At 44.2% G+C, this 13,789-nt stretch overlaps 1 long non-coding RNA gene across 2 annotated transcripts; it reads right to left on the bottom strand.

Annotated features, from left to right (window-relative positions):
* Nucleotides 1–1,150: 1,150 nt before the first annotated feature.
* LOC116082089 lies at nucleotides 1,151–13,242 on the bottom strand. Of its 2 annotated transcripts, none has more exons than XR_004115165.1 (4): nucleotides 13,123–13,242; nucleotides 11,000–11,072; nucleotides 2,649–2,782; nucleotides 1,151–1,843 (listed from the first exon to the last, which is right to left on the bottom strand). It is a non-coding gene; the product is annotated as an uncharacterized LOC116082089 (long non-coding RNA). The 2 variants fall into 2 exon arrangements; XR_004115164.1 differs by having other exon boundaries at nucleotides 11,000–11,166.
* Between the last annotated feature and the right edge of the window lie 547 nt (nucleotides 13,243–13,789).

The following is a 13,789-nucleotide window of genomic DNA, read 5'->3' on the forward strand; positions in this document are numbered from 1 at the left end:
CTGATACCTGGCCTATCGTATGTAAGCTAAGAGACCTTAAACATGCCAATCAAGGTCTATTTCTGTGGTTGGATATGCTTGTGCCAGGGAGTAGCACTATTAGGAGGTGTGGCCATATTGGAGTGGGTATGGCCTTGTTGGAGGAAGTGTGTCACTGTCGGGATGGACTTTGAGACCTCATCCTTGCCAAATGGGAGCCACTCAGCTCCTGGCTTCCTCTGGAACAAGATGTAGAACTCTCAGGCCTTTCTCCAGTGCCATGCCTGCTTGGATGCTGCCACACTCCTGCCTTGGTGATAACGGACTGAAGCTCTGAAAACTGTAAGCCAGCCCCAATTACATGTCACCCTTTATAAGAGTTGTGACCTGTTGGTTCTGGTGTCTGTTCACAAAAAACAAACAAACAAACAAACAAACCCTATGACAACATCTTAATTTCTTTGTGCACAAAATTTAAAAGTTCCCTGACACTCACTTTCAATCCCAGCACTTAAGAGGCAGAGGAAGGAGAATAAGCTAATCAAGGTAATCCGCAGCTACATAGTAATTTTTGAGACCAGACTGGGGCGTGTGAGACCCTTTCTCAAAATCCATAAATAAATAAACAAAAACTATACTGGATAATAAATAAGCTTACTTCTAGATCTTTCACTTAATGATGTAAAGGTAGACAAACTAACATGATAAATTTTGTAATAGACAATGTCCCCTCAAGTTATACACATGTAATAGACAATGTCCCCTCAAGTTATATACACGTAATAGACAATGTCCTTTCAAGGTATTCAAGTGTAATGATCACAACTGACATCTTGACAACTTTCCAGTCAAAACTTAGATGTATAGCCTAAGCTCTGTCTGCAGAAAGCATTGCTTGGTTTGGTACATAAGTGAGTCTTCTGGGCTTCTAAAGATGTTCTGTCAGCCGGTCTTGATCATTTATATGCAGTTGTTAATGTAGCTGCTTTCTTTATCTGTTTGTACGTTGCAGCTTTTGGTGTGTGTGTGGTTTATGGGAGGGGAGTATTAGTTTGAGACAAGGACTCACCTTTTTTTAAGGCTGGTCTGGAACTCACTGGGTAGTTTGGATTAACCTCGAACTCATAGCAATCTTACTGTCTTAGACTCCTAAGTATGGGTAGGAGTGATCTTGCCCAGCCCAATATATTTTTATTATTATATGTAATTATTCATGTGGGAATGGGGCACACATGTGGGGGCCAGAGGACAACTTGAGAAGGGTGTTTCTCTTCTTCCACCACGTAGGTTCTACATCTCAGATTTACAGGCAAGCATCTTTATCCTCTAAGCCATTTTGCTGCTCTGCATCAACACCCCCTGCCCCATGTATATTTTTTTAAAGCCCAATTTTTCTTATACAAATACTCAATCACTTTCAATAAAGAAATGGGAATGTGTGTAAAATGTAGATCATAATCCAATTTCATCTATGAGCCTAAGTTATCATGAACAACTTACCAAAGGTTAATACAAAAAACACCTAGTAATTCAGATCTATTCATCTCTCAGTTAAGGCAAACATAGCTTTACATAGAATTTCCTCTGCTCTATTCATTTAAATGTCTCCCATTAGTGGGAAGGGTACGGAAATCTGATTTCTGGAAACAGAAGATACCTGGATCAGAGGCTCTACAGAGCCTGCCAGATGCTATAAGACATTTGAATGCCAGCATCCTTCTGACTGTCAATCATTGCTAATTTCTATGGCTACAATAGATGATGATGATGATGATGATGATGATGATGACAACAACGACGATGACGACGATGACAACGACGACAACAACGACGACGGAACATGGGACCAACAAAGCTTTTGCTCCTGTAAAAATAGTAAACTGGGTAAAACTAGAGGTACATTCCTGTACTCGAGAGATGAAGAAAGGGAAAAAATAAAAAATAAAACCATATCCAGGCCAGCCTAGGCTAGATAATATTTTCACAGCCAGCCTGAGGTACATAAGGAGACCCCATCTAAAAAAAGAAGGTTTAGGGATGTGGCTCAATGGTCTGGTGCTTGCCTCGTATATACAGAGCCAAAACGGGGGTGGGAGGAAACTGGGTTCTCTTATTTGCTTTATTTTTATTAGTATCTGTTAGTTGTACGTATTAATGGTATTCAGTGAGGTATTGCAACACATGCACACAACATGCAATCTGGCTGTTTTCTGAACATAGTAACATATAATTAATAACATATAATTAATGAGAATGATGTAGTGCCCTCTGAGCTGGTTACCTTTGAAGACAAAACTATATAAATGTTCTTCTGTTTAATTTGGCCACTTTTTAAAAGCCTCATTGCTCTATAATTAGATAATAATTCCATACTGTGAAATAAGTACTTCTAAGTGCCAGCTCTTTTGCTAACCACTTTAAGATAGATTTATTATCTCAAATTTACAAAAGGGTGTCTCAATCCCCCATGCTGTCCAGAGCCCCTCTCTCTAGTCTTCTGTCCAGAGCCCCTCTCTCTAGTCTTCTGTCCAGAGCCCCTCTCTCTACTCTTCTGTCCAGAGCCCCTCTCTCTACTCTTCTGTCCAGAGCCCCTCTCTCTAGTCTTCTTTGAAAGAAGAGTGCCTGTAGTCTGAGAAACTTCATTGTGACCAGTAGAAGCACTAACTTACCTAGTTTCCAATCACCTCATTAGTGGCTAATGAGATGGAAGCAGAAGTTGTTGACAAAAGCTTCCACACAAAAGGAAGACAGATTGACAGCAATTGTATCCCCTGGTCACTTCCAGTTCCTCCAACTGTGCAGCCTGCGGAGAAAATGGACAGAAGGCCAACCACAGTCTCACAATTTACAGATAGAAATCACAAACTAAAAGTGGTCTGACCTACTGGTGCAAACCTGTGATCTCAGTTAATTGGAAGGCCAAGGCAGGAGGATTGCAAGTTCAAGACCAGCCCGGACTACACTGAATTTAAAACCAGCTTGTAAAACCTAGTTAGACCCTGTCTCAAAATAAAGAGTTAAAAAGAAGTCACATGCACAACTCAGCAGTAGAGTGCCTGCCTAACATGCTCGAGGCTGTGGTTCAATCCCTGGTACTGCAGAAGGAAAGAAAGAGAGAGAGAAACAGAGGGAGAGAGAGGTGGGGGAGAGGGAGGAGGGAGAGGGAGAGAGAACAATGGGGAAAGGGAGGGAGGAAGGGAGGGAGGAACAGAAGGAGGGAGGGAGGGGAGAAGGGAGGAAGGAAGGAAAGTGTTGGGGGAGAAGACAAGGAGGGGATCGGGCAAGTAGCAGAGAATTGAAATAAAAGAAATTTTGCTCTGGCAGTATCATTGACCCTCCAGGCCATCCATGATTGTCTATTTTCAGAATTGTTTCATTTTACTTTACTTATAATTACATTTTAATTAGTATGTCTGTGCTTGCATGCACACACAGATCAGAAACAACTTTCCAGACTCCCTTGTAGATCCTGGGAATCAAACTGAGGTCATCAAGTTTGGAAAACTACCTTTACCCTCTGAGCCATCTCACAGGACCAAGGATTATTTTACACAAGAAAAAAAACAACCTAAACTCTTCAGCCACATTACTTGGGATGTTTTATTCTATGCTCTTATTCCTGCCTGATATATTTCCCGTTGTCATAAACATAAGCAAGTTAAAGTTTACTCATGAAAGAATGGAATAATTTGCTCATCTAAGAACTACAGGCATGTGGAGAAACATGATTCAAGCCAGAGAATCCAACTGTTGACATCCTACCTCTTGGAGCTTTGCACACATTTGTTTACTGATTAAGGATGAAAGCCATCTAGGGCGTAGTAATACATTCCTGCGGTCTCAGCAAGAGGGGAGTCGATACAGGAGAATGGAGTGAGGCTAGCCTAGGCTACCTAGAGAAACCACGTCTCAGAAGTACAGCAAACATCAGTAAGATGGTTTATTGGGTAAAGGCACATGCCATCAAGTCTGATGACCTGAATTTGGTCTCCAGGATCCACACGATAGAAGAAAATAGACTCCTGAATGCTGTCCTTGGGTCTACACACACACAAACACACACCATACATAGCATACATGTAATAGCTAATCTTGGCTGACAACTTGGCTGCATCTATAATCAGCAGAAAACCAAGCAGCTAGCCATAGCTATGAGGGGTTTTCTTGACTGAATTCTTTGAGGTAGGAAGATCCATCCTAATCTGGATCATCTGTGGTGGGAAGCCCCACACCAAACCTGGGCCACACTTTCTAGTGGCAGCCCACACATAAAAGAAGAAAACTTTAGCTTTTTGCTTGTTTGCTCTCACTCTCACTGGCAAATCTATCTATGCTGCTACTGAGGTGCTCCTTTGCTGGTATTAGAACCGATTTCTTCAGGACTGATCCCTGAGGCTGTAGCTCCAGCTTGGGACTGCTGAGAGATCCAGCCTTGGAGACTGAACAACGACAGGGTCCTTGGCCTTTCAATTAGGAGGCATCATTTGTTGGACTATTCAGACAAGCCACTATTGAGGTTTGGTCTTTTGCCGTGTATTGTAATGCTAAGTGCAGGCCCCCAAGACCTGGTTGCCCCAGAGACGAGAGAGTCCCACATGTAGACCCAAGTGACAATGTGCAACCTTGACCCCATGTTATTTTTGATTGGTGAAGACGCTGAAAGGTGAGCAGAAGAGACCTGGACAGGGTTTAGGGTTCCCGGGCTTGGGGGCTGGAGGAGAGCCATGATGAGGGAGAAGAAGGTGATAGAGGAGAGAGAAGCCACCATGGGTTAGGTGAGTCATGAAAACGTGCCCCTACGGGCTGTCCAATTGGAGTTAAGAGCAGTCCAGATGAAACATAGTAAGTAATAACTTGGGGTTATTGGTAGGGAAGTAGATTCTAATAGCATAGAGAGTAGATAACCGCCCAGCTCTAGTGCTGATTATTATAAATATGAAGGTTGTGTGTGTCTTTCATCTGGGAAATAAATGGTCAGAGGGGTAGAAACCCTGGATTGGGATTAAAATTTTCTACAACAAACTACTCTAATAAATTGTCTGTGCGTGTGTGTGTGTGTGTGTGTGTGTGTATGTGTGTGTGCCTGTATGTCTGTGTTTATATCTATGAGCCTGTGTAGCTTTTTTCATCCTATCAATTATGCTCATTTAGAAAACACTATTGTGCCTGGTGGTGGTGCCTCACACCTTTAACCCCAGCACTCAGGAGGCAGAGGCAGGTGATTCTCTGAGTTGAAAACCAGCCTGGTCTACAGAATGACTTCTAGGATATTCAGGGCTACACTAAGAAATCCTGTCTCAGAAAAGAAAAAAGAAAAGAAAAAAAAAAAAACCTAGCTAAGATAACATAGCAAACATATAAGCACACATATCCATACACATATAAATATAATTTAAAAGTTCCTCTAAAGAAAGAAAAAAAAAATCACAGAAGTGAGAGGGTGAATATACAATAGACTCACAATCCAATGTACTGAGTCTATGGATTTCTGAGTAATTAAGCATATAATTTGTCTGCTACATAAATTAATAAAGATTCATATTTAATGCTGAAAGACCTCTCCCCTCCCAAACCAAGTTTCCTCCTAGCCAGTGATCCTCCCAGTTCCCAAGATGAGTCCTGTGTCTCCCTACAAGGCATTCATGTCTGTGAGCATGAAATCATTTTGTCAAACAGGGCCTTCTGTACACCTGGTCCATGCTCACTTTCCTGGACTGTGGCTGGTAGAGGCAGAAAGCCCTCAGTCATGTATAATGTCAAATGGTCACACCTGCAATTAAATAGAGGCCACACATGGAGCGCTGTGTTCTGTGCACGGCGGAAGACCTGAAGCACAGTTATTTCACCAGACACCACATTTTCCATGACTTCCAAGAAAGCCAAGAACAGCTCAAAGCTTGAGGTTGGTTTCAGAGCCAGGCCAGAAGCAAATTATACCACACCACCGCACTTCATTTTGCTGATTAGCATGAACCACAAGCAGTTACACTAAAATTAAGGCCTATAATTTCAGGGAGACACTGTCCAGACTGATAGATGGGTCAATCAGGCCACCAGTTTGTCCTTCTTACTCAGCCTGATGATGAAATTGCTGAAAGACCATGACCCAGTCCAGACCGGGGTGCAGAAGGCTTTTCAGATAAAATCAAACTAGCTACCAGCAACTTCAGAAACTCAATGGAGCCAGAGGAGTTACAGAGTGAGACTCTCCTTGGAATGTCTGAACTGTGCTTCTAAGCCTTTGTGCTGGGTCCTTATGCCCTGAGGGTCTCGACCCCTCGGAGGGGGGGGCTGTCAAATGACCTTTCACAGAAGTCACCTATCAGCTATACTGCATATCATATATGTACATTGTGATTCATAACAGTAGCAAAATTACAGTCAAGAGATAGCAATGAAATAATTTTATGGTTGGGGGTCACCACAACATGAGGTGTATTAAAGGATCATAGCCATAGGAAGGTTGAGAACCACTACTCTAGCCAATCTCTCTGCCCAAAAGGCTGCTCTGTGATGTCATCTAATGACTCTCTCATCCTGGTTGCAAAATGAGTTTGCCCGATGGGGAGCTCCAGCATGTGGTAGAGGCAAGGAGCAGAGAAAGAAAGCCCAGAGGTGCTATGAGCTGGTGGAGCTTTTCAGCTAGAGCGAAGTTCTCCCGGCAGGCATGCCCCACCCCACCCCACCCTGCCCCCCAAAAGTGGTTCTAGGAACCACTCTGTTACCTGACTCGCTTCCCACAATATCACCCTAATGTCCTACTACCTCTTTAAGGTTTCCCTACCATTCCCAAACTCCCCTCAAAGGGCATACTTTTCTTTTCTCTCCAGGGTTCTCAAAGAATTTCTAAACAGGTGCAAATTACTACATGGAAATTCAGAGCACTTGAAGACTGAGGTAAAGGGATCTGCATATGTTCAGGTAAATTGGCTTATACGTGGTACGTGGTCCCAAACAGAGACCAACTCTTCTGCATCTGGCCTGTCCAGATAAACCACAGGACTCAGATAACTCCTAGGACCTGATTAGATTTAGGATCATTCTAGAGCTCTCTTTCCCTTCCCTGCCCTTCTTCCTAGCTGTGAAGTATCTCCTGCAGGCTCATGTGTTTGAACACTGGGTCCCTAACAAGTAAAGGTGATGTGGAAGGTTGTAGAATCTTTCCAGTCACAGAGCCTGCCTACATATGTGAGGCAGTTGGGGTTGGGGTTTCGGGGGAGCTTGTTGATAGTCTTTTTGCTACTTTGTGAGTTCTTCTTTCTTCCAGCCTTCTCTACCTTTTTTGCCACCCTTTCAACCCTCTAACACTAGAGAAGAGAGAAAAAAAGGATAGAGAAGAAAGAGAAAAGATCCCTGAATAAAGTTAGGGGTCAGAAAGGGGGCGAAATTATCGTTAGACTACTGATTAGAGACATCAAGTTCCTTGGGGCAAGTTTGATCTTTACAGTCAGGATGTAAAATGACTTCTTCTTTCTTCTTTGCACACAACCTCTGAACCACAACCAACAATGACCAACAATGATCAACAAATGACCAACAATGACCAACAATGGCCAACAATGGCCAACAATGACCAACTACCCCAACTACCTCTCAGGGACCTAGCATTTATATACCCTCTAAGAAGTCCCCAGAATTCCAAACATCATACAACCACTGAAACTATCTGCAGCTGGTAAAATCACGCCCCTGCTAGAGCACGAGACAAATCATAGTCAGCTGCTGTGGACAATCTGAAGCAGCCCCATACCCTACCCCTGGGATTAAAATGAAAATACATTCCTATTTCTACATTTTTTTTTAAAGAAACCAAAATGCTTACCAAAGAGGCTTGAGGTTTTTAGCCCAGCCCCACTTCCTGTCCCCTCTCTGCTTCCTGATTGGGCAGCAGTAACTGCCCTCACCATGTTCCTGCTACCCTACCTTCTTGGCCATGACAGACTGCACCTTCACAGCAAAGCTCAAAACAAACATCTCCCTTTAATTGTTTTTTGTTTTTGTTTTTGTCAAGTATTTGGTGAAAGCAACTGAAAAAGTAAACACTATGCCTCCCTTCCTCTTAACTATGTCTCTGACACACACGTAGGTCCCTCTCCTAGTCACACCACACATTCCTCAACTCCCCTTTAGAGACATCTAAAGAGCAATATAGGACAACCAGACTTAGAGAGAAAACAGAGAAACCATTGTTTGCCTCTCCCACATCTTAATCCTGAAACCACTACAAAATCAACTCCGCCAAACCCTTTCTTAAATTTTAATGTGGGCTTAAAATTATTTTTACAATGTACTCACTGACATAAATTACAACTTCATGTTGTAATGGTTCAGGTTAAAATGAACTATACATGGGTCCATGATCAGCTAATTCCAAAACAATCTGCCCTTGACTTTCGCTAACATCTAATTAGCACAAAACTGCAACAAAAGGCGGAACAATGTCAGGATCAGGCATCCAGAAAAGAACTCAGCCAATTTACGGTTGTCAAGCACTTGTGCAGCTTGAACCTTGGACAAAGCTAGAGTTCTAACCCTTCTCTCGTTTCCAATTATGTAAACCACAAAATCAGCTGTTGCCAAAAGCACGTATAGATGTAATCCTCAATTTTCCAACTCAAACCTGGATGTAGATTTAAATTGCATGGATAAAACTGTGAGTAATCAAAGAATGGCAGAAATAGACACAGAGTAGTCAGCTCCCCCACCCCCACCGCACCCCCATCCCCATCTCCAGCTGAAGTCATGTAGTGCTGGCTCATGGTCCGAGGGTGCTGTCCATTTTTGCAGGGAAAGCCTGTCAGTAAAGACATTATAACTAAGAGTGTGAGGTGCCTGGCCACACCCATCTGCGAGCAGAAGGCCCCTTTATATAATTTTTGTGAGAACTATGAAGTGCAGATGCCAGGCACACACTAGATGCCCAATCAATGCTATGCCCTTTGCCGTCCTCTTTAGATGGCTTATGAATCACTTCAGTCGTTAAGAAACTTGTAGAGCCAAGGATGCAGAGGAGGCAGAAGAGTGCCTGCCCAACACACACAAGACCCTGAACTCGATCCAAGCACAGCTCAAACAGAGTGTGGTGGTAGCAAGCACCTGCAGTCATGGTTCTCAAGACATTCAGAAGTTCAAAGTCATCCTTGGCTGCATAGCCACTTCTAGGGCCACCCTAGAGTACAAAAGACTAAGTTAAAAGAAGAAGAAGAGGAGGAGGGAGGAAGGGAAGGGGGAAAGGAAGAGAGGGGAAGAGGGGGAGAGGTGGAGGGGGGGGGAGAAAGAATAATAAAATAAACCAAATTAAATAAACACATCACAGCTGAGGCGTATTGACTTGAATAGGAAAGGGATATTATGCTTCCACTTATATTTTTGCCTCTTTCTTCCTGTTTTGGACCAGGCCAGGTCACCACTTTCTATATCTTAAATGTTTGCATCCCCTTCAGTGCTCAGTGCATAATAGTAAGAGATAAATGAGGTCAGCAACCTTAGAAAAGAAATGAAGGTGAGGGCTAGTCACATAGACCCTGCCTAGAAGAGCAGAGGGAGCAGAAGACAGAGAAGGACCAGTCTCTACGAGTTCGAGGCCAGCCTAGTCTGTATAGTGAGTTCCAGGACAGCCAGGGCTGCATAGAGAGATCCTGTCTCAAAAAACCAAAGCAAGAAGAGGAGGAGGAAGGAAGTAGGAGGGAGGACACCGGCAGCTTTCCTCTCTCTATGCACAGCACGCATGTGCACAGACCCCGTACAAATACACACCCATACACATAATGAAAAACTAAATCCTTATTCTTAAAAACTGCACCAAAAACTAATCAATAATCCAAACAAACTTTTCTATGATTACCATTTCGATCAATCTTAAACCCTTGAAGCTTTAGAGAAGAGTTAGTATATCACTCTCCCCCTTACAGAATTTAGAGGTTTGTTTTAGACACAAAGTCGGGTAACTTCATTTCTAGACAGATAAGCCTACCTAAGTAATATGCTTCCGACATGAGAAGAATCCAAATGGTTTTTCCTTCAAACCCAGTTCATTAGAGGCCTCCTTCTAACATTTGCCCGTTGTTTCACTTCTGCAAGCTTGTTTATTTCCACGACAGGTTATCTTGGGAGTTTTGGTTTCTGTCAATTTTCTTATCCTCTTTCCTCATCTACATTCAAGGTCGCCCATTTCTATACACCTGTTTAGGGGCCCCGGAAACTTATTACTGCTGTGGTCAAGTCACAAACACAATCCTCTCCCCAAGAGACAATTCCCTCTATATCACCAGTGCCTCTTGTTAGGATAAAAATAACTGTGCCCTCGACAGCTCAGTCTGGCTATTAGGGGTTGCCATTATTTTGGCTCAGCACCCCAGGGCAATGACAGAATTTATTTTCTATTATTTCCGCCAACCTTTCTGGAGGTTCTTTTTTAACCTGGCAATTAGTGTAAGGAAGTGAAGGTTCTAAAGCAGTGGCTGGAAACCTAGTGTGTCGATGCGCCTTGTTTGGGTTCTAGAAAAAAGATGATAGAGGAAACTGGACTTTTGTTTTCTTTCTTTTGCTCATTTCTAACTCCTCCTTTGCATTCTGAAAGCAGAGTGCGCCCATGTGCAGTATGTGTGAGTGCATGTGTATGTTCAGCCTGTGGTTTTCATGCTCACAAACTTGCAGCTGAAAGATTTGAAGAATTAGAGTGTAAGCTTTTTTCTTCTATCCCAGCCTCTGTCCCACATCCCTAGATCCCCACGCTTCTCAGCCCTTTGGGACCACCTCTGGGCCTTTGATGTGCTAATCTGAGGCTAAGCATTAGCTGAAGCTGCCTCAAGAGCTACTGTAGAAATGGCTACAGTCTTCAAAGCCCAGTGTAGCCGGTCCTGAGCTCCCACGGCAAAATAAGTTTGCTTTTCACACTACCAAAGAGAAAAAAAATCTGAACAAATTGGAACAGGATCTTAAGCAATACAGAGGGGCTCTCTCTCTGCTCCAATGTAAGAAACTAATCAATGCTATCAACATGGGTTCTCTCTTTCCTTACCCCTGTAATCATTTCCAGATGACAGCATGCATGTGATTAGGGTCCTCTGGCAGCTTATTCCTCTCCCAGGGCCCTAGAAGGGAGAGCAAGAGGCCCAGTGGCTGGCGTCCAAGATATGAACTTGCTAGCAGGTAACACTTGACCCTGAACTATGCTAAGGGGGAGTTCTGGCAAGAAAGAAAGAAAGAAAGAAAAAAAAAACCTCTCATAAGTTAAGACTTCAAATGATGCGACCATAATTCATTAGCAACACACATGATTGGCAGGACTCTCCTGGCTTCCTGGGAGAAGAGTCCGGGTACCTCTAACAACATCAGCCGTTAAAGTCTGTAAGGTTGAAAGCCTTAATTACATGCCTGTAACTGTGATGAGGGCAGGAGACAGAGATGGACCAGGCAACTTAGGACAGAACAAGGACAGAAGCCTGTATTCATGTCCTTGACATGAAGCTGAACATGACTTTGGATCTGTCCTGGCAATAGACCTGAGCTTGCAGGAGCCTGGCATGTGTGAGGGTGAGGCAAGGGATTGAAGGTGTTTCCTGGTCGGCCTCTCTGCTACCTCTCTTCCTCTAAATGAGCACCTGGCCTGAAATCCGTACATGAAAGAATGACCGAAACTCCAGGCCTGATACTCATCCCTTCTGGTGAGCAATTTTGGATTAGATCTCAAGGTTTTTCATGGCAAAAATGGGTCATACATATTTCTGAATTTCAGCTCAGTTTCTAAATCCTTTCGAGTCTCAGGTCCTGAGGGGAGGGGATTATTCTGACTGCCTTCAATGCTGCTCAGGATGAACCATCTCGTCTGGCTTAGAGTCAGCTTTGAGCACTGCCTCTCTCTCCCCTAGTAAGACTGAAAAAGAACATCACCTTTGCATTTCCCTGGACCTTCTGGTCAAAAAAATGGATACCCTGGCCGGGCGGTGGTGGCACACGCCTTTAATCCCAGCACTTGGGAGGCAGAGGCAGGCAGATTTCTGAGTTCAAGGCCAGCCTGGTCTACAGAGTGAGTTCCATGACAGCCAGGGCTACACAGAGAAACTCTGTCTTGAAAAACCAAAAAAATAAATAAAATAAAAAATATCCTGCTCTGCTCCCAAGATTAGAACATCATGTGCTATCTTCTCCTCTCTTGAAACTTAATCCAGGGCACTGGAGAAGTAGCCCAGTCATTAAGAGTGCTTGCTGCCCTTCCAGAGGATCCTAGTTTGGTTCCCAGCACTCACACCAGATGGCTGACAACCTCCTGTAACCCCCATCTTCAAGGGAGCCAATGCTGGTCTCCATAGGTATCCACACAGACACCATGCACATAAATAAAAAAAAAAAAATTAAATTCCAGTGGGGCCTGTCCATCACCTGGACAAGAGATCACCCTCATGAAGGCTGATTCACCTAAACCCATGTTAAAGACATGGGATATAAACTGACCCTAAGCACTGGCTTAATATCTCCACCTCAGCCACGTGGCCTAAGTAACTTTCTCTTTTCCTTTTTCTGTCTTTTCCTTTCAGACACTGGCTAAAGTCTGGGGCCCTTTCCTTCACCCTCAGGGCCCTTTTTCATTCTATCTCTAAGCTACCCACACCCCATCCTACCGTGCAGCTATTTGATAAGCTCAGATGCTGAGCCTGCCTGCCTGCCTGCCCGCCTGCCCGCCTGCCCGCCTGCCCACCTGCCTGCCTTCACGAATTCCATTGGAAAGGCTTTCTCTCTTCCTCTTCTCCTTACCCTTTTTCCTGATTGCTGCCATGATTTACAGCTTGCCTGCTCTGTTGTATTGCTCTCCTGTGTTTGGTACGAGAGCCCTGGAACTCAGAGTTTGGGTTTGTTCTACCACAGTGTTACAGCCTCATTCTCTGTCTCCGGCTCATCTCTATATATTTCTGTGTCTGTCTGTCGTCTCTGTCTTTCTCCCTCTCCTTCCCCGCCCCTTTCCCTCCCTCCTCCTCCCTTCTTGTCTCTCCTCCTCCTTCTCCCTCTCTCTCTGCCCCTGCCCACTCTGTAATCCACAACCAGTCTGTGGACTCCTGAGATCAATGAACGTGAAAAGGGCTGGCCTCTCAGATCTGGGCTCTCACTTCCTGCTCCTCCCGGTTCTCAGTATCACAGACCCCTCACCTCCATTCCCAGAGTCGTCACCGTAAGCACAGGCCTCCTGCCTCTCAGGCAGACTTCCCAAAGATATGGAACTCTTGGATCTGAGTATGCGAAAGGAGGGAACCCATTCCATCACTCGGGTTTCCCCCGGCCAGCCCTGATCCATTCTTATCTAGTCAGCACCAGGCTAACCTACCACCTGTCTATCACCGGAGGCCTGGCCCCAAACTTCCCCGGGGGAATCTCTCAACACCCCTCCCCCTCCTCACCTCTCCCCTCTATTACTGCATACACTTCCTCTTCACTTCTTGAACAGAGCTGTGTAAGGATTTCCTAGACCCAAATGAAGAGACTTGATGTCACATTTCACCTACAAAGCGGCCTCTCAATGTCTTCTGCCAATCTAAAAGCTACTTAACTTCACAGAGAAGTTCTGGCACTCCTGGGGGGCGGGTTGTAAGCAACTGTCTCCCCCGTGGATTACAGAAGGACTTTTACCTCCACTGTAAAGCTTTGTCTCAAACTTTCACCCATAGCATGTAACAAAAAAAAAAAAAAAAGAAAAGAAAAAGAAAAAAAAGAGTGCTCACGTAACTGTAGGGTAATGGTGTGATTTTCACCTCAGGGACTGTTTGGCAATGTCTAGAGATACTTTGTATTGACACAACTGAAAAGAGGTTGTGGCCTA

Source organism: Mastomys coucha, unplaced genomic scaffold (genome assembly GCF_008632895.1).
Source record: "Mastomys coucha isolate ucsf_1 unplaced genomic scaffold, UCSF_Mcou_1 pScaffold7, whole genome shotgun sequence".
Lineage (NCBI taxonomy): Eukaryota > Metazoa > Chordata > Mammalia > Rodentia > Muridae > Mastomys > Mastomys coucha.